At 41.3% G+C, this 21005-nt stretch overlaps 1 protein-coding gene across 7 annotated transcripts in view; it reads left to right on the top strand.

The window, feature by feature from the left end:
- The first annotated feature begins 368 nt into the window (after nt 1–368).
- The window catches only part of LOC142139148 (granulocyte-macrophage colony-stimulating factor receptor subunit alpha-like), a 108420-nt gene continuing 87783 nt past the window's right edge, over nt 369–21005 (top strand). For 3 of the 7 annotated variants that reach the window (XM_075196505.1, XM_075196504.1, XM_075196510.1), the window contains exon 1: nt 10710–10796. The gene's annotated coding sequence lies outside the window, so the exon portion shown is untranslated. Of the gene's footprint in view, nt 522–553; nt 637–10709; nt 10797–11882; nt 11985–21005 lie in introns of those variants that run through there. The other 4 variants (XM_075196506.1, XM_075196508.1, XM_075196507.1 and 1 more) reach the window with 4 other exon arrangements.

The raw sequence follows: 21005 nt of genomic DNA, 5'->3' as shown, positions 1-21005 counted from the left end.
TAGTTTTCCTCAATTTTTCGATTACTATTATTGTGCCCCCCCTTTAGAGTGGAATACTTGTTTCCAGCTGTACCTTATGAGGTGGGATATAGTTTCAGATCTCCTCCTGTGGGAGGTGTGTCCATTCGTTCTGGCCACTGAGAAAGGGACCTGTTATTTTTTGGCTTATGTAATGTATAGATGATTGATACTGTGCACTTCAGGTTGTATTGAAGATATGCTGATGAAGCTATAGAATACTTCTTTAAGTCTACACATATTTCTTGATGTGACACTGTAAAGTTTGTGTAACGTCAGGATGTGGGGACAGGGGAAGGGAGTAATTTCTCCCTCACTACGTAATCTTGGTTAATTGTGCTGCTGGTTTGCGAGATAAAGGTTTCTGCAACTTTTATGTGTAAAAAAACCAGCAAGAAATGAAAAGGCAGGAAGACCGGGTGGGGGAGCTAAAATGCTTCCAAATATCAGAGTGCTGAATAATCGTGTGGAAGGAGGGATAAAGCCCACCCGTACTTGGTGAGGTAAGGTTTGCAGACGGAGATGAGAGGAGGGGATTTCCCCCTCTACCAGTGCTTCCATTAACTGCATCTGTTAGTTGTAAAAGCTTTGCTACGGTAGAGAGGAATTGGTGTTAAGGTAGGTTAAAGCTCCCAATACAAGGAGGATGGTCCGTGCAATGTGTTTATATCCCTTTGTCAGAGAAATTGTGATATGCTTGGTTGTAGAGGATATATAAATAGATTCTCATTGAATGGTTTCAAGTGACATTAATTTCAGTAGTGGATGCAAGGGATTTGATTGGTTCTCTTGTTTGTGGGTGTGAAGGAGGTGTGATCTAGTACCTTTACCTGTGGTGCCCTGCTCTTTCTGCTTGTCATATCTGTTTGTTAGAGCTTGTAGCACTTGTTTAAAATGCCTGCATTGTTTACAAATAGATGTCTCTTACATTGATTAAACATATATTTTTTTTAACTTATTACTGAGGTTAAGGTGTGCCCCTTTTGAAGGTTAAGGGGTCTGTCCATGCAGCCACTGATCCTTATCAGGTTCCTATCATTGCATAATATAGTCTACTAATACTACCATATCTGTCATATGAGTGACGATCAGACAAAATAGGGAACGGAGGGGCACATAGAGGGTCCCTATAGTACTGGTTCAAGAGGTACTAGTGCGGGACAGTATGGTACTTGGTGACTGGCCCCTCCTCTGGGGGTTTAATGTAATATGGGTGGGAGGTGGCTATTAAATTAATGCTTGAGTGTGAGTGAGGGCTAATTATTTAATGGTAGTTGCCATTATTTTATTTGTGGGATGATGGGGCTATTTATTAGTGGGGCCTATCAATTTAAACTGTGGTGATGGGACATTTAATGCTGGGGTGGCTTGGGGGCTATTATTTGAATGTGGGGCTGCATTTGGGGAAAAGAAAGGGCTATTTATTAAATGTGATTATAATTTTTTTACTGTCAGGGAAGGTTGTGGTGAATAAACTTATTTATCAAATGTGAATGCTATTAATTTAATGTTGGGGCTGATTGCATAGAGGAAGGCCTAATTATTAATTGTGGGTACTATTGATGTAATGTCAGGGCTGGCTGGAACTGTTTTATCAAAATAAGGCCTTGACATTGCAGGATCTGGACAAGCAGCAACTGAGCTAAAGACATAATCAGCCGCAGGCAGTGAAATCTGCAAAAACAGATAGGAGATAGCACAACAGTCTGCCAACTGTGCGGAGTCTGGTGGCAGTCACCCCCCACCCCCCATCGCTGGTTCCATTTAACCCCTGCAGTAGTTTACTTACCTCTCTGTGTCTTCTTGCTGTCTCCTTTTGGCTCCTCTCTATTGACAGCGATATGGCATTATTAATTACATGATGTCAGTGATGCTGCACGGAGGCTCTCTGCTTTGTTGCGGCTTTCTGTCCGGGAGCCGGGCACCTGGGGTCCGGGACTGGAGCATATAGAGGCAACTGTGGTGCTCCGACATCTTGGGAGTGTTGGCAGACATGCTGCCTACAAGGGGGTCTGCTGCCGCATCCTTAATTACGCACAGAGGTCTCTCCCCACACCAACTCTCACATCTCAGGCACAGCTGCTGCCTAGTAATGACGCCCCCTTCCTCCCTTAACTCACTGCGGAGGCCCCCGCCCATAATAAATAATCTGCTGTTGGGCCCCATACAGCTGTATTCCCTGTACCCCCCTTATGGCGGCCCTGTGGGGCAGTCCCGAATTTGGGTGACTGCGCTGTTTAGTCAGGATTTAATACAACCTCAAGGACAGTTGAGAGGTATTCCTGCATCACACTGCTCAGCTCGTAAAGGGAGAGCTGCATGCACCTGACAGTAGTGCACACATTATTACCCAGTGCCATAATCCAGCACTGGTGAAGTACAGAGCACCATTTCTCACAATCAACGCGCTTGATCACCGCAACTGTCTTGTTAATAGCAGAATGTCTTCTGGAAGAGGTCACTCTGAGGGGTGAGAGGAATATCATTTAGGCCATTTCTACCACATTGAGATAAACACTTTAGGAAGTGTATTTATTATTGGGGTGGTAACTAGGGGTGTGCACCGGCCACTTTTCGTGTTTTGGGTTTTGGGTTCTGATTAGCTTGAGGTTTTGGGTTCGGATTGGTTTTGCCAAAACACCCCACTAAAGGTTTTGGTTCTGATTTTGGGTTTTGGGTTCTGATTTTTTTTTAAAAAAAAAGCATAAAAAGTGCTAAAATTCATATTTTATTTTATTTTTTCACTCCTACACTATTATTAACCTCAATAACATTAATTTCCACTAATTTCCAGTCTATTCTGAACACCTCACACCTCACAATATTGTTTTTAGTCCAAAAGGTTGCACAGAGGTAGCTGGATGTCTAAGCTAAGCGACACAAGTGGGCGGCAAAAACACGTGGCCCATCTAGGAGTGGCACTGCAGTGGCAGACAGAATGGCAGTTTGAAAAACTAGGCCCCAAAGAGCACATAATGGCAAAAAAAGAGGTGCAAGATTGAATTGTCCTTGGGCCCTCCCACCCACCCTTATGTTGTTGAAATAGGACATGCACACTTTAGCAAACCAATCATTTCAGCGACAGGGCCTACCAAACTACTGTGGCTGAAATGATTGGTTTGTTTGGGCCCCCACACAAAAAAAGCTAGTCATCTCTCCCTGTACAAACTAAACTGGCTCTACTGAGGAAAGATGTTGTCCTCATCCTCATCCTCTGATTCCTCGCCCCCTTCAGTGTGTACTTCCTCATCCTCACACATTATCAATTCGTCCCCACTGGACTCCACAATCACCGGTCCCTCTGTAGTCTCTGGAGGCCATTGCTGGTCTTGATTGAAGAATTGATAATTCATTTTTATGAACATCATCTTCTCAACATTTTGCGGAAGCAACCTCCTTCGCCGCTCACTGACCAGGTTCCCCGCTGCACTAAAAACTCTTTCGGAGTACACACTGGAGGGGGGACAACTCAAGTAAAATAGAGCCAGTTTGTACAGGGGCTTCCAAACTGCCTTTTTTTCCTGCCAGTAAAAGTAAGGACTGTCTGACATGTCTACCTGGATGGTGTCAGAAAAGTAATCCTCCACCATTTTTTCAATGGTGACAGCATCCAATGCAGCGACAGTAGACCTGTCAGCAATGGTTGGCAGGTCCTTCAGTCCGGACCAGATGTTGTCTGCATCCCCGCCAGCGGGTCATTTCGGAAATTTCAGCTGTTTCCTCACAGCCACAGGTGTGGAAGAAAATGAAGGAGGAGCTGTTGCCATGTCACGGTCCTCTTCAGATGACAATCTTCTGACCACCAGGTCTTTGCACCGCTGTAGACTTGTGTCTGCCGGAAACAGAGACACAACATACGCTTTAAACCGAGGATCGAGCATGGTGGCCAGAATGTATTCCTCTGACTTTAAAAGAGTGACCACCCTCGGATCCTGGCAAAGCGTACGAAGGGTTTCATCCACAAGAGCTACATGCTTTGTGGAATCGCAATGGTTTACCAGCTCCTCCCTCACTTTCTCCAGCTGCTTCAGCAACAGCCTGATCAGGGAAATCACCTGACTCAAGCTGGCAGTGTCGGAACTGACTTCTCGTGTGGCAAGTTCAAACGGCTGGAGAACCTTGCACAACACGGAAATCAGTCTCCACTGCGCTTGACTCAGGCGCATCCCCACTCCTTTGCCTATGTCATAGGTGGCTGTGTAGGCTTGAGTGGCCTTTTGCTGCTGCTCCATCCTCTGCAGCATATAGAGGATGGAGTTCCAGCACGTCACAACCTCTTGTTTGAGGTGATGGCAGGGCAGGTTCAGGCTTTTCTGATGTTGCTCGAGTCTGCGGTAGGCAGTGGCAGAATGCCGAAAGTGTCCAGCAATTTTGCGGGCCACCGCAAGCATATCCTGCACACCCCTGTCACTCTTCAGGTAATGCTGCACCACCAAATATATTGTGTGGGCAAAACATGGCACATGCTGGAAATTGCCCATATGTAATGCCCGCACAATGTTACTGCGTTGTCAGACACCACAAATCCCCAGGAAAGTGTAAGTGGGGTAAGCCACTGCGAGATTATTTCCCTCAGTTTCTCTAAGAGGTTGTCAGCATTGTGCCTCTTACTAAAACCGGTGATACACAACGTTGCCTGCCTTGGAACGAGCAGGCGTTTTGGAGATGCTGCTACTGATGCTGCTGTTGCTGTTGCTGCGGAAGGCATTGCATCTACCCAGTGGGCTGTCACAGTCATATAGTCCTTAGTTTGTCCTGAACCACTTGTCCACATGTCAGTTGTTAAGTGGACAGTGGGTACAACCGCAATTTTAAGAGCACTGAGGACACTTTTTCGTACTTCTCTGTACATCCCGGGTATCGCCTGCCTAGTGAAGTGGAATCTCGACGGGATTTGGTACCCGGGGACACAATACCTCCATCAACCGTCTAAATCCCACTCCACTGATGGCGGACACCGGACGCACGTCTAACACCAACATAGCTGTTAAGGACGCAGTTATCCGCTTTGCCATAGGATGACTACTGTTGTACTTCGTGCTCATGGCAAACGACTGTTGTACGGTCAATTGTTTAGTGAAAGATTCCCTCTGGGAAGATGACCGACTACCAGCAGCAACAGCAGCAGCGGCAGTAGTAGGCGTAGCGCTGCAGGATCCTCCGGAAGAATACCGGATTGAAGAGGACTCAGTCATGCCGGTGACATGGCCTACAGGACTATCTCCAATCGAGATCGAGGAGGAAATTGACGAGGAGGGTGGTGCTGGTGTGGATGCAACGGCAGCAAGGGATTTAGGTGTCCCTGGACTGCTGACGGTCCTAGCCACAGTCCCTGAACTAAACACTGAATTATGAAAGTTCTTCAGGTGACGTATAAGGGAGGAAGTCCCTAGGTGGCCAAGATCCTTACCCCTGCTTATTGCAGCTTTACATAAGGTACATATGGCAATACAATTGTTGTCCGGATTGGGATAGAAATAATTCCAGACCGAAGAGGTGGATTTTTTGGTCTTCTGCCCAGGCATGACAATGGGCTTTTTCCTTCCATGGACAACAACTGTTTCCCCCCCTGGTGCCTCATTTAAGTTAACCACATCAGCATCCTCCTTGTCAAGTACCTCCTCAGTGCCAGCTACATCAATATCCTCCTCCTGGTGTACAACATTGACACCTTCATTATCCAAATCTGGATCTGCGCTGCGGGTGATCCTTCCAGCATATGCAGAGGGCATGCTGCAAATGGTGGAAGGAGCCACCTCTTTCCGTACAGTGATGGGAAGGTCAGGCTTCGCAACCACCAACACCCTTGGACTCGCCTTGGGTATTTGTGATGCCATCTGTTTAGAAGGCAGAGTTGTTTGCTGTGTTGTTGATGACAGCTTAACTCTCTTAAATTTTTTTGAGGGGGGGGAGGAGGACTTATATCCTTGTGTGAAGCTGAACCACTAGTCCTAAACACGTGCCAGGGCCTAAGCAAGTCCTTGCCACTCCGTGTCGTAAATGGCATATTGGCAAGTTTACGTTTCTCCTCAGATGATTTTAATTTTTTGCTAATTTTTTCTGAACTTTGGGTTTTTGGATTTTACATGCCCTCTACTATAAGATTGGGCATCGGCCTTGGCAGACGACGTTGATGCCATTTCATCATCTATGTCATGACTAGTGGCAGCAGCTGCAGCATTAGGAGGAAGTGGTTCTTGATCTTTCCCTACTTTACCCTCCAAATTTTTGTATATGCAGCACAAGAGAGCGTACCCCTAAACCACACACACTCGGCAAAGCCTTTAAAAATGATATGCGGCACAGGAGAGTACCACTGGACTGGAGTTATACAGCAGTACCTATTTTTTTGTACTGCAGGAACAGTGAACGTAGTTTGAGATTGCAGTACCTATTTTTTTGTACTGCAGGAACAGTGAAGGTAGTTTGAGATTGCAGTACCTGTTTTTTAATACTGCAGGAACAGTGAACGTAGTTTGAGATTGCAGTACCTATTTTTTGGTACAGCAGGAACAGTGAACGTAGTTTGAGATTGCAGTACTTATTTTTAATACTGCAGGAACAGTGAACGTAGTTTGAGATTGCAGTACCTATTTTTTAGTACAGCAGGAACAGTGAACGTAGTTTGAGATTGCAGAAGTACCTATTTTTTGGTACAGCAGGAACAGTGAACGTAGTTTGAGATTGCAGTACCTATTTTTTGGTACAGCAGGAACAGTGAACGTAGTTTGAGATTGCAGAAGTACCTATCTTTTGGTACAGCAGGAACAGTGAACGTAGTTTGAGATTGCAGTACCTATTTTTTAATACTGTAGGAACAGTGAACGTAGTTATAGATTGCTCAGGACACAGCACCACTGGACTCAGCAGGACAGAGCACAGGACACAGCACCACTGAACTCAGCAGGACAGAGCACAGGACACAGCACCACTGGACTGAGCAGGACATAGCACAGCACAGCACAGCACTGCACAGCACAGCACAACACAGCCCAGCATAGCACGAGAAAGAGCAGGACAGAGGACCACCTAACACACCCTCCCTCTTCCCTGATCAATGCCCGAGTGAAGATGGCGGTGGCAAGCGGGGAATATAAAGAATCCGGATCTCGCGAGATCCGACAGCAGGACCCTGACGTTCAGCCTCGTTTTCAGTTTGGCCATTCGCAGGAATACCCGAACAGTGCTCGGATCGGGCTCGGATCTGAACTGTTCGTGGGGGGGGGGGTTCGGATTGCCAGAATCCGAGTCCACTCATCCCTAGTGGTAACCATCATTATTTATTACAATTCACAGTGATAAATAATGAAGTGCCACTATTTACCAGGCAGAGTCTGCTCTGGAAGTCCCGGCAATAACCTCACTCCTGCATGATGAGTTTTTATTAAAGGAGGAACTGACATATACGGATACCGGCGGAGCATGCATATATTGCTTTGACCAGCTAAGTATACAGAGAAGCCAACTGAATCCCATTGTGAATGAAAGTAACGCCATCTTAATTTTGCTGTCCCCTTAGAGCAGTGGTGGCCAACCCGTGGCTTTTTGAGCTTTGAATTGTGGCTCCAGGCTGGAAGCATCAATGCAGTTTTCCAGGCGCCGGCAGGGACAAAGTGGAAAACATTCAACTGCTCGACTGACCAAAAGCAGTCACATCTTGTAACCTCTTCAACACAATGCAGGGAGGTCACAGTGTCAAGGGCAATCAAATCAGGGAAGGAGGAGGAGAGAGTGTAGTGTGCTTTTACTCCTTTCTCTGGGCAAGCTCCAATAGCTAAGGGTTGGGAGAGGTAAATAAAGGGCATCTGATGGAATGAGATCTGATGGCATGAGAAAAGGCTGATGGACATGTAAGGAGGTGTGATAGTATTTGGGGAGATGAAATGTGTGGCTGTCTTTTGGCATGTGGGGAGATTTGATTGGCATGTATGGAGCATGTGGGTAGGCCTGATATCATGTATGGGGAATTTGGGTAGATTTGATGGCATGTGGTGGGGTTGATGGGCATGTGGGTATGTTTGATGACATGCATTAGGAATATGGGTAGATTTGATGGCATGCGAGGAGGCTGATGAGCATATAAGGGACATGTGTGGAGGCTGATGAGCATTTAAGGGGAATGTGGGGAGGTCTAAATGCATGTAAGGATCATTTGGTGAAATCTGATCGAAGATGGCGAGGTCTGATTTGCATGTGGAGTAGTGTGATGACATGTGGAAGATGGCTCTTTGCAGTACCTCTAGATATTTTTTTGGCTCTTGTTCTCTGACTGGTTGACCACCCCTGCTATAGAGGTTTATGGGGGTGAGTGCTGGTAAATAAGTTAAAGCCAGAGGAATCTCTGGTGTTAACCCTTTTGTTTACACCAGCACTTGTCTCTTCACTGCTTGGTAAATAGATCCCTAAATGTTAATCTATACGAGTGGCAATTTGGAGTTTTGGTTATAGTAATAGCTTTATTTAAAAAGCACCAACATATTATGCATCACTGTACATTGAGGAGATCACAATACAAATTTATAACGTTCAATGACATGAAACAGAAGATAAAGCTGGCCAAATGAGCTTCCAATATAAGGGATGTGGGGAAATATTGATATATAATTTAGCAGAATAACAATTGCAGCTGTTGGTGGGGAAAGTGTTTATGTGGCTACAGAAATGCAGAAGCATTATCCACCACCAGTATTAAAGCAGTAATAGGCGAATGACATTTCTGTGTGTCTACTGGTGATGTGGTATGATTGGAATAAGGAAAGACCGTACAAGACATGAAAGATGAACCAGTCTTTGTAGAAATGGTAAGACAGTCAGCTGCTGACAATCATGATCATTTTTACCTTAACTGAACCAACATCCTCTTCTCATTCTGGAGCAGGTTTTCCCCCTTCTACTGAATGGACAGTCATGGTTATCTGCTAGCTTGTGGTAGCTGTGTGCTCTGTATTTTTCTTTAGCATCGTCTTCACTGCTAGACCTAGAGTCAGGACATTGTTCTTTGTGTTCACAGAAGTTATGGTGCCAATTGTTGTCCTCAAGGAGTCTGCAGAGGTCTCCAAAGGAGGAACAGAGAAGGCAACAAAAATGACAGTTAAACTGTCTAAAGCAAAATGATATTCCTGTAGATCTTAAAAACAGCCCTAACACTGTAATAATTATTTACAGAAGAAGGCCTAGAAAACCAAAATTCCAAAAGAGATTAGATATGAACTTAGCATTTATTTCTTAATATATAAATCCTCTTAAGGCATTAAGAAAATTGGTAAGATCCATTTCACAATTCTAAAAAAAAAAATTTCAGGGTCAAAACCGATGCGGTTTAGGACAAACTGCACGTTAAAACTGTATGGAAAACATTTTATCCCCTTACATAGTGCTGCCAGCCCAGGTTGTTCAACATTGGGCCGGTCCTCTGGGGATGGTGGGTGGCATCCTGATACTGCTGCCATGAAAAGCAGCAGTGAACAGAGAATACTTTCCAACTTTCCCACATGTGGAACAAAGTTGTAGCCCTCAAATCGGGACTCTTCCGCCTAATTCAGTTTAGTTATGTGGTGTCTGTTGACATAAAGGAGAGATAGAGATGAAATATTTTAATGATAAAGTTGGTGCACTGGTGTCTAATGAGAAGATTATTGCTACAAAAGTTCAAAAAATCTTATCACACCTCTCAAATACTGTTGAATGTATTTTTAGCCTATATATATATATATATATATATATATAGGTTTCTATTTGTGGTTTATAATGAGGACAATTATTTAGTTTTAGTTCCAAAAATTTAGCTGAGTGAATGTAATTTATATATTGAACACCAGAGCTGTATTTGAAGGTATGAATGGACTATAGAAGATTCGATTTCATTGATTGTTTATATCCTTAGAGAAATAAAACCTACAATGTAGATTTGACATTGATACTTCAAGATATAAAATATACTGTGTAGTATTTGTAACAATTTGGTATGTACTTCTGAAGAGACCAGTATAGTGGTCAGCTGAACAGTTTTATATGTAAGTAGTATTTATTCACATTTATTTACATTTTAGGCTTTGGAGAATATGATTGGCCCAAGAAGATTTATTTATTTAATATGTGAACAGGTTGTGATTTGAGGATTTCTTACATGAGAGGCACATTTGTGACAACAGCTTCTTTAAGATTGTGGCATTGTTTTTATTAATAACAAAAAATAGTATAATCCGTATATTTTTATTTTTTTATATATAAAAGTTAACAGTTCGTTCAGATGCTTTGTGGATAAATTAAAATTATTCTTGATTCTAATATGCTACTAAAAGAAAATCCTATTTTGGAATGCAGCAACAAAAATTCCAGCTTAAATTGACACCACACGATAATCTGATAACTGGGGTTAGACACGAAGGAGACACGAAGGAGTGAGAAAATGCCCTTTGGCAGTTAAACCGATGAACTGCCAAATAATTTTATATATATATATATATATATATATATATATATATATATATATATATATATATATAAATATATATTACAGCAATTAGGCTTTGATCAAACAATGGTGACTGCTGTACACTTCAAGACTAGATAACACTGGAAGCAGTATCTAAAATATTACTTCTAAGTTTGTCAATGATCAGACTCCTCCTCTCTCAGATATGTATCACTGATTGGCTCTGTGTTTGTCAGTTAAGTCACAGTAAGCTGCTAAACAAGTTTTACTTTGACTGAGCTATTGGGCTGACAGTGCTTTTCAAATACTACAAGATCTGCAAAGAAAAATCTGCGAAACTAAGGTGAGAGGAGACAGTTGGTGACATTTACAGTAATAGTAGACACAGGGCAGAATCAGTAGACAATGGGGAAATGAGGTTGTACTTGCCAGTGAGAAAAGGATCGAGGAGGAAAATATAGTGCATATATAGATAGACATGTCAAAATACAGGATTGGGTGTAGCAAAGTTGCTCAGAATTAGAGTATACGTCATCTAAGTACATGTTTCAGTGATATGAAGGAAAGACTCTTAATATAGTTTCAAATTATTTCCCAATAGATTTTCCAAACACACTAATTAGTGTATTAAGTAATATGTTAAGGACCCACTTTTAATACTTTTTACAGCAAGTATCACAATAATTTATAACTAATAAGGGAAATTTCTTAAAATATGTTTAAGAAATGCTGTGATATCATTACATGTGAGCTGTATTCTAATAACAAAACTAAATATACTACTGGGTGTAGTTGGTTTATTTGTGATTTTGGTTTTACTTAAAATACTTTTTTTAATTATTGTGAGTCATGAATAAAATAATCTTACAGCATCTTCATCAGTAGATAAGTGACAACAACCATAAAGGTAACCATTGCGGTAGAACCTCCAGAAGACACAGATAAAACATGAAATCTGCAGGCTAAATATCTACTTTCAAATACTACAATGGTTTTCATAAAATTGTGTTTAAAAAGTAGAAATGCCTTCTCTCCCTCAAAGAACAGTCTCTACATAAGGGCACTTACGTTTATAGAAACCACCTTGCAGGTCTACAAGTGGAAACAATATTCACAATCCCAAATGCAAATTCATGTAAAAAACTCATCTTAATATTTATCACCACAAATACCATAAGGAACTAAAATGTAAAGACATACACGGGACGGGTGATGAGGCAGACGATATCCACAAAGATGTGAAAATTAACCAGAAAGAGAAGTGTTTCAAATGTTAGCGAGGCTAAGGGACTGGAGTCTATGGGACAGATGCGATTGGCCACAAGATGCCGACTGCAGCGACTCTATGTCCGGCTGAGCACATTGCTTGCCAACACTATATGAAATCTCTGCTCCTTTTTCCTCACATCTCTATAGGACACAAGGGAAAATGAGCGGAGATTTGAGTCAAAGCATTGAGGCGATATGTCTCAGCGGATTGTTCCGGAGACACAGCACGACAGCTAGCTCCAAATTCAATCTGCCCCTAACAGTGAGTCATTTGGAAGATTCAAGCTATTAAACTAATGTACAGATGGATCATAAGAAAATGCCATTTTTGCTGATGTCATAAATTCATTTTATACACAGTATGAATGTGAAACCAATAACAACCAGAAGTATTATATTCTAAAGATTTTTTACTTACTGAGATATTTTAAAACAGGTGCTAGATTATTTCCTTACATTGAATATGTGTTTAAAAACAGTAATACACTATTTTTTTCTTCAGGTACAAGATTATCAATGTAATTTTATAGCATAGATAAATGAAAGCAAATGTCTGGTTGATGTGTTTTTCAGCACTTTTTCTTCACAATCACCCACGGGACAGTTTTAATGAATGCCCTTCACATGTAGCACTAGTACACCATTGGGACTGTACGCTTCTTGGACAAAACTAGATAACTAGCTACCATGGGGCACATTTATCAACACTCGCAAAATATGAAAAATAGTTTTCGATCCTTATCGCATTGATAAGGATTGTACTATTTCTCATATTTATTAAAAAAGCAACACAGGAACAGCAGTTCCGAAAAAAAATGCTGTTCCTGTAAAGGGGAAAACATACTTACCACTGCCTCTTCGCTCTCAAAGCAGCATGCAATGAACGGGGCTCCTCTTCTGACTCCATTGCGCATGCGCCGAGTGAAACCCTTGGGCATGTGCACAGACATCTCTGCTTTCGCTGTGCAACTATAGTTGCAAAAATCGAGCGGTGAGTGACAGGGAGGGATCGTGTGATCCCTCCACACATGTGTTGTCCAGCTCTGCTCTTCGGATCAGAGCTGGCAGCACTGAAATCTTTCAAAAATGATAATGTACGCCAGCGGCGTACATTAACATGACAAGTTTCCGAAAAAAATAAATTTCCGGAACTTGTTAGATTGCGGTTAGGAGCAGTCATCATACTGTAGAATGGTGACAGCTCCCAAAAACTAAAAGGAATGCAAAGAAGCAGATATCCACGATATCTGCTGCGATGCACCCTTCTTAAATATGCGGGACACACAGAGGGACTTTTTTTAACGGTAAGTGCACGATAGATAATGCACTATCATTATTTGTTAAATATGTATGAGAAGAATGGATAAAAATACTTTATCAGCAGAATGATGATAGGAACTTTGAAGACAGGGAAGAAAACAACTTTATTTTACAGTTTCATACATCAGCTAGAAAATGCAGAAATGGAATGATAAACAGCTTACCCAGCAAGGGCTAATTCAGAAATACACAGAGAGAAGACCAACAGGAACCACAACTTTAGAGACAGAGGGGACCTGAGATAGACACCATAACTGTGTTTGTAAAAAAAACAACTTATCAGTTGGGCCGCAAAGCAAGTGGACTTGTTCACACTATAGTCCATGCAAAGTCAGTTCAAACTGCATACCTGTATAAGGAAGATGGGCAAAATGGATTATAATGTGTTAACCCTTATTGTTCTCCTGCTTCACATTTTGGAAAAGACAGAGTTTGAAAAAGTGGAGATGTTGCCTATAGCAACCAATCAGATTCTAGCTGTCATTTTGTAGAATGTACTAAATAAATGATAACTAGGGGGCTTGATTCATCAAGGATCTTAATTTAAGGAACTTCTTATTTCAGTCTCCTGGACAAAACCATGTTACAATGCAAGGGTTGCAAATTAGTCTTCTGCTTTGCACATAAGTTAAATACTGACTTTTTTTTTCATGTAGCACACAAATATCAACTTTAAATTTCAGTGTACAAATAAGCTATCAAGTATTTGTGTGCTACATGAAAAAACAGTTGTAACATGGTTTTGTCCAGGAGACTGAAATAAGACATTTCTTAAGTTAAGATCCTTAATAAATCAGACCCATGGTTTTGTCCAGGAGACTGAAATAAGAAGTTTCTTTAGTTAAGATCCTTAATAAATCAGGCCCTAGAATCTGATTGGTTGCTATAGGCAATATCTCCACTTTTTTAAACCCGCAATTTAGTAAATACACCCCTCAGTGTCAGAGGGGCACATTTATAGGAAATATGCAGATGTTACAATTAACATAACAATTTCATAATAAAGCACATCTATACTTAATGATATAAAATTAAAAAAGCAACAATGAAATCATGTTTGTTCATTTTTTTAGGAAAACATTAACTCAAAGCTATCATTAAATCCTTTGGGAATCAAAGTGGTGACAGTGTATATCCAATGTCTCTCCTTTTTTCTTAAGGTGGCAAGATGATCCTCTTCTCTATTATTTAAAGGGACACGTTCAGCCAAGAATTTTAAATCAGACAGTATTAAGAGATATAGAAAAATGCAGATATTTTAAATGGCTCATGTTTTTAATTTTAATGTACTGTTGGTGTTTATAAATATGCACAGAAGAAGGTTCTGATGGTACGGCCTATATACTGCATTCTGTATGGGTATTGGGACAGGTACACAATATAAGAGGAATGGAAGCTGAAACTTTATGTAGAAAGAACTCCCTGTGCTGTTTAAAATAAACCTAGGAAACTATGAGCTCTAGTATAAATCAAACTTGGGTTCTCTGTCAACACAGGTTCAAGCAAAAGGTCTAGTTTTAATATTCGCCAATTTCTGTTAATAACTGCCTTAAAATTTCTGTAGTCCTTATTATAGGCCAAAATGAAGAGTAATTTTTCTGAAATGGAGATTTTTTGATAAAGAACTTCTGTCAAACTTATCAACTTCATCTTGTTTGGATAAAAGCGAGGCATTCTTTTTCATAGTCATCTTCAAAGGTACACTTCTTACTCCTCAAAAGCTGGCTCTTTGGGATTGATTTGAGCAAAGAGTCCTTATGACTATTTTCTGCATTCACGTATGTAATTGGGGGCAGCATGGTGGCTTAGTGGTTAGCACTTCTGCCTCACAGCGCTGGGGTCATGAGTTTGATTCCCAACCATGGCCTTATCTGTGTGGATTTTGTATGTTCTTCCTGTGTTTGCGTGGGTTTCCTCCGGGTGCTCCGATTTCCTCCCACACTTCAAAAACATACTGGTAGGTTAATTGGCTGCTATTAAATTGATATTAGTCTATCTCAGTCTGTCAATGTGTGTATGTTTAAATTGTAAGATTGTAAGCTCCAATGGGGCAGGGGCGGATGTGAATGAGTTCTCGGTACAGTGCTGTGGAATTAGTGGCACTACATAAATAGATGATGATGATGATGATCTAATTCTTTTAAGTGTGTATGCACAGACAAATGAGACCTGTGGGTTGTAATAGAGGGGTCTAAGAACACAATAAGTATTTCTGACTGTATGTTTTATTATCATTCAGATAATGAGTAAACCTTTCCAAATCCAGCAAGGATCTGGTTCAAATAAGGTCATCATTGTACATTTGCCATATATGTACATTAGCTACACTTGGAGCCACAGTCCCCATGGCAATTATATATACAGAGAGAGAGAGAGTGTGATATTATTGTTGTTTGAATGTATTTGGTTTTTAATGATCCATAATTCTTTTAAATTCAAGAATAACTTCTATTTGCAACATCTGAGTTGCTTTGGTTACTTCAGTGGTTCAGGTCTAGCTAATCTCCTTATGGGTTTTGGGAAAAGATTCAAGTTTGGGCCAATGTTCCTTTTAGGTAATATAGAGCATCAGCCACAGCATTAAAACAAGTGAAGTGAATAACATTGACTATCTCATTAAAATGGCATTTGTCAAGGGGTGTGTTAATAGACAGCAAGTGAACAGTCAGTTCTTGAAGTTGAAGCGACTTTGACAAGGGCCAAATTGTTAAGGCTAGACAACTGGGTCAGATCATCTCCAAAATGTCAGATCTTGTGGGGTGTTCCCTGTATGCTGTGGTTAGTACTTACCAAAAGTGGTCCATGGAAGGAAAACTAGTGAACCGGCGACACAGTCATGGTCATCTATGTCTCATTGATTCATGCGGGGAGTAAACACTAGTCTGTCTGATTCCACAGAAGAGCTACTATAACACAAAATTGCTGAAAAGGTAATACAGACTATGATAGAAAGGTGTCAGAACACAGTGCATCGCAGCTTGCTGCGTAGCTGCAGACAAGTCAGAGTACCCACGCTGACCGCTGTCTACTGCTGAAAGTGCCTATAATGTGCACATGAGCACCAAAATGGACCATGGAGCAATGGAAGAAGGTGGCCTGGTCTGATGAATCACATTTTATTTTAAATCATGTGGATGGCCAGGTGCATGTGCTTCATTTACCTGGTGAAGAGATGGTCAGTGTGATGCTCTGGGCAATGTTCTGTGGGATATCTTGGGTCCTGGCATTCATGTGGATGTTAATTTGACACATTCCACCTACCTAAACATTATTGCAGACCAAGTACACCTCTACATGGCAACGGTATTCCCTGATGGCAGTGGCCTCTTTCAGCAGGACAATGCAAACTGCCACACTGCAAAAATTGTTCATGAATGGTTTGAGGAACAGGACAAAGAGTTCAAGGTGCTGACTTGGCCTCCAAATTCCCCAGATCTCAATCCAATTGAGCATCTGTAGGATATTCTAGTTCAAGCCAGGGACAAATTAAAGGATCTGCTGCTAACATCTTGGCGCCAGATAGCACAGGTCACCTTCAGAGGTCTTGTGGAGTCAATGCCTTGATGGATCAGAGCTGTTTTGGAGACATGAGGGGGACCTACCCAATATTAGGCAGGGGATTTTAATGTTGATGCTGATCTGTATATATCCAGGAGTGGGAAAGGTATATTGATTACCTTATTTTCTTTTGAACCAGATCCATGCTGGATTTGGACAGCTTTATTCATTATCTAAATGATAATCATTTAATTTAGTTTTTACCGTCCAGAAAGCAAGCAGGAAGCTGTGCACAGTGCAGCACAGATGTACTACGCGTAACTGAGGAGCAGGTGCTCTTCCTTACCTCCCACAGGCTTTTTACACTTAGTTTTTACACTTAGGGGGGAATTCAAATCCCCCCCGAAGTACCGCCACGTTAAAGCTATTACCGTTATTATGGTAAGTTTAACCCGGATGCAATTAACTGCATACAGCACATAGCATCATTTTGCATAGAGGGAAGTTTGAGCTACCATTTCCCTTATGTTGTGCATGTGTTGCAATGCTCATATGGAACGCAATATATAGGCCGTACCATAAGAACCCTTTGTGAATTTGCTCATGAACACTAAAGGCACATTAGAATTAAAAATACCACCAATGCAATATTTCTACATTTTTCTTAATAACATAGTGGTGATCCATCCCATTTACAATTCTTGGCGATTGAACACATCCCATGAAATAATATAGGAGAGTTCATCTTGCCATCCTAGTAAAATGAGAAATGTATTGGATATAAACTTTCAACACTTTAATTCCCAATGGGTTAAATGCTAACTTTTATGTTAATGTTTTCCCAGAAGACTGACACTTTGTAGTGTTTTTTATTAATTTCATAGTCTGTATTAGGATTTAACTTCAGAGCTGTACTAGACATTTTATTGTCCTGGGCAAAACAGAACACTAGTGGACCCCACTTCCCCACAATGTACCTTTATGGGAGTAGATGCTGCCTCTCAGTGGTTAAGCATCACCTGTGTCTTCTGCCTGCTGGTGTCTTATGCTCTGTTGCTGCTTAGACAGATCCTGGAATATAGGGGTCCTGTTTGGAACAGAGATTGTTATTACTCACCTACTGGAAAGTTGAGCAATGAGTGAATAATCTAGGTCTCTCTCCCAAAGCCAGACAGACATTAAATCAGTAGCTTCTTTTGTTTAAAAACAGGCAACCTTTCACCTAATCAGCTCCAGATTTTAATTAATAGCATTTACAGTTAATGTCTATTTCCCTCCATATAACCCCGACATCAAATTAATAGCACTCATGTTTCATAAATAAATCTCTCCCAACCAGTTCCGACATTAAATTAATAACATTCACATTTAATAAACAGACATACCTCGCGCATCAGCCCATACATTAAATTAGTAGCATCACCATCTAAATAATAGACCTAGTTCATCCCTCACCAGCCCCCACCATTAAACTAATAGCATCCCCATTTAATAAAGCAAATTATTCTTCATCATACCCAACATTAAATTAAAAGCCTCCATATTTAACAAACAGACTCTCACCGAAATAAAATTATTGACACTTACGTTTAATACAATTGCCTATTTCCCCCACCAGCCCAGCAATCAAATTATGGCTTACAAATTTCCCCATATTTAATAGTAATTATTATTATATAATTAATATATTCTCTTCTCTCCAGACCGTCCCCATTCACTCCAGACACCCTCCTCACCAGACCCCTCACTCCTTCTCTTCAGACCCCCCCCATTTACTCCAGAATGACACACTCCTCACCAGGCCCATCACTCCTTTCCAGACATCCCCATTCACTCCTGGCACCCTCCTCACCAGACCCCTCACTCCTTCTCTCCAGACCCCCCCCCCCATTTACTCCAGAATGATACCCTCCTCACCAGACCCCTCAATCCTTTCCAGACATCCCCATTCACTCCAGACACCCTCCTCACCAGACCCCTCATTCCTTCTCTCCAGACATCCTGCTCACCAGACCCCTCACACGTTCTCTCCAGACCCCCCATTTACTTCAGAGTGACACCCTCTTCACCAGACCCCTCACTCCTATCCAGACCAACCCATTCACTCCAGACACCTTCCTCTCCAGCCCTCGCTCCTGTCCTCTCCAGCCCCCTCTTCTTACCAGAACTGAAGTATTTTACTTACCTGAGCTTCTCTTCTTCTTTCGGTCATCTTTTTTCTGTGCCCTTCTTCCTTTTGTGCCAGCTCCTTGTCACTTGTGTTCTGACAGCGTCCTGACATCATTATTTGTATGTCAGGACGCTGTAGGAGCAGGAAGCTGGCACCCTCCTCGCTGCACTGCCCAGTGGCTGTCTTTCAATGGGCAAAGAAGTCCGCAGAACTAGATTGCCACTTCATTGGTGGGGAATTGATATGTAATGGCAGGGCAGTCATTGCACCCCCACTAGCCAATATTGATCTCTGAATTGCCTGTTGAGGAAGCAGCAGTAAAACTAAAAAGAGTTAACCTATTATGTGCCCATTTTGCCTATGGCTTTTGTTCTACCTTCCCTATACAAGTAATGCAGTTTGAACTGACTTTATAGACCACCCTATAAGGGTTTTCACAAATTCTGTGGTGGTCCTTATCTCAGGTACCCCATGTCCCTAAAGTTGTGGTTCCTGCTGGTCTCCCCTATGTGTATTCTGTGTTAGCCCTTGCTGGGTAATTTGTATATCATTTCATTTCCACGTATGTATGTTTTTGAAAATAAAACATGTGATTTAGACTTATTGTTGCTTTTTATTTTTCTTTCTGACATTTTAATTTCATAGCATGAATTAGGATCAGATTTATTATAAACATTATGGAGTGTTCTCTGAATTGTCTGTTGAAGCAGTCCTTTAAGAAATGCATAGTAGGAGAACACCAAGGGCTAGATTTACTAAGCTGCGGGTTTGAAAAAGTGGGGATGTTGCCTATATCAACCAATCAGATTCTAGCTGTCATTTTGTAGAAAGCACTAATATAAATTAAAGCTAGAATCTGATTGGTTGCTATAGGCAACATCCCCACTTTTTCAAACCCGCAGCTTAGTAAATCTAGCCCCAAGTGTTAACCCATTATATACCAATTTGCCTATGGCTTTCTCTGTATCTTAATTATGCAATATTTTGATATCATTGTGGCAGTGAAGGAGTGCTTTCACAGAGACAGTAGCATTGGTTTCCTTTTACCCCTATGGTAACTATGAGACACTCTTTCCTTTTCCTATATTGGAGTACCCTTGCAGACTGCGTATCTTCTAACAGTCCTTATTTTCCCTTGACAGTCCAGGGTTTTCAGCACCCGAAAGAAGAATAGAATGTGCATAGTTGGGATGAATAAGGAATTTTGGTAGATATGGAAGTTAAAAGCAGTGTAATTAATAGCAAGTCTCACTTGTGCCTCCCTCGGTTGCTGCATCTAAAAATACATAAGCCTGCCACATTCATTTCTTTACAGGAGAAGACAAATTTACTATATTTCCCTATTAAAAGATAGCAAGAGGTAAATTGTCTCATTAAATTGTGATAGTTACAGTCCTAGTATTACAACTTATACTTGGCTAATTAACAGACAAAAACATGTTCATAAAATATATTTGCCTATGCACAATTCTTAAGCTGTATACAACACCGATGTAGAGGATACTACACCATCTGATGTATTCTACACCATACTTACCAACTTTTTGGAGTTGGTGTCCGGGAGCCTCCCTGGGGCAGGTGGGCTTGTGGGGGTAGGGCTCCGAAATTTTAGCCCCGCGCCCGTGACATAATGATGCAAAACGCGTCATTTTACAGTGGGGACGGGGCCAAATGTTGCAATTCCCGGAGTATCGCAGCATTTTGGCTCAAATTCAGACACATGCAGGAGAATGCCACACTCTCCCGTGAGTCCGGGAGACCCACCCGAAAAGGGGGAGACTCCCGGTCTCTCCGGACGGGAGAGTTGGCAAGTATGTTCTACACATTCTACACATGTGAACCCAGGCTATGTGCTGATTGTGCTATAGTAATTATTAAATGTGAGATAATGCAAACCTCTGTGACAAGAGGTTATTTTAGGTTACAGAAATGTTCTGTGTTCTTGTGCAATCAGGAGACCTTCAACTTCATACTTTTTACAGAACACTGAGCTCCAAGGTGACTTCTAATATCTTTATATTTCACAGTATGGAGTGCTTTATTCCTTATAATACAGGATTAGTCATTTTTGACAAAGTAATACAACATTTTAGCATTTAATTATATTTGATACTGGTACTTTTTTTCTTTAATTAAATATTTGCTGTTTATTTATGTAAAACGTGTATAGTTTTTCAGAAAATAGAAGTAAGGGAATAAAGGGAGGAAATATTGTGCATGCAAAGGACAGGTATAAGGTGACACACCTTGAACACTGATGGGCATATAGCAGTAAACAAAATTCCAATAACCTGT

Source organism: Mixophyes fleayi, chromosome 2 (genome assembly GCF_038048845.1).
Source record: "Mixophyes fleayi isolate aMixFle1 chromosome 2, aMixFle1.hap1, whole genome shotgun sequence".
Classification (NCBI taxonomy): domain Eukaryota; kingdom Metazoa; phylum Chordata; class Amphibia; order Anura; family Limnodynastidae; genus Mixophyes; species Mixophyes fleayi.
The sequence above is the reverse complement of the archived record's forward strand: the minus strand, read 5'-3'. Positions and strand labels throughout refer to the sequence as shown.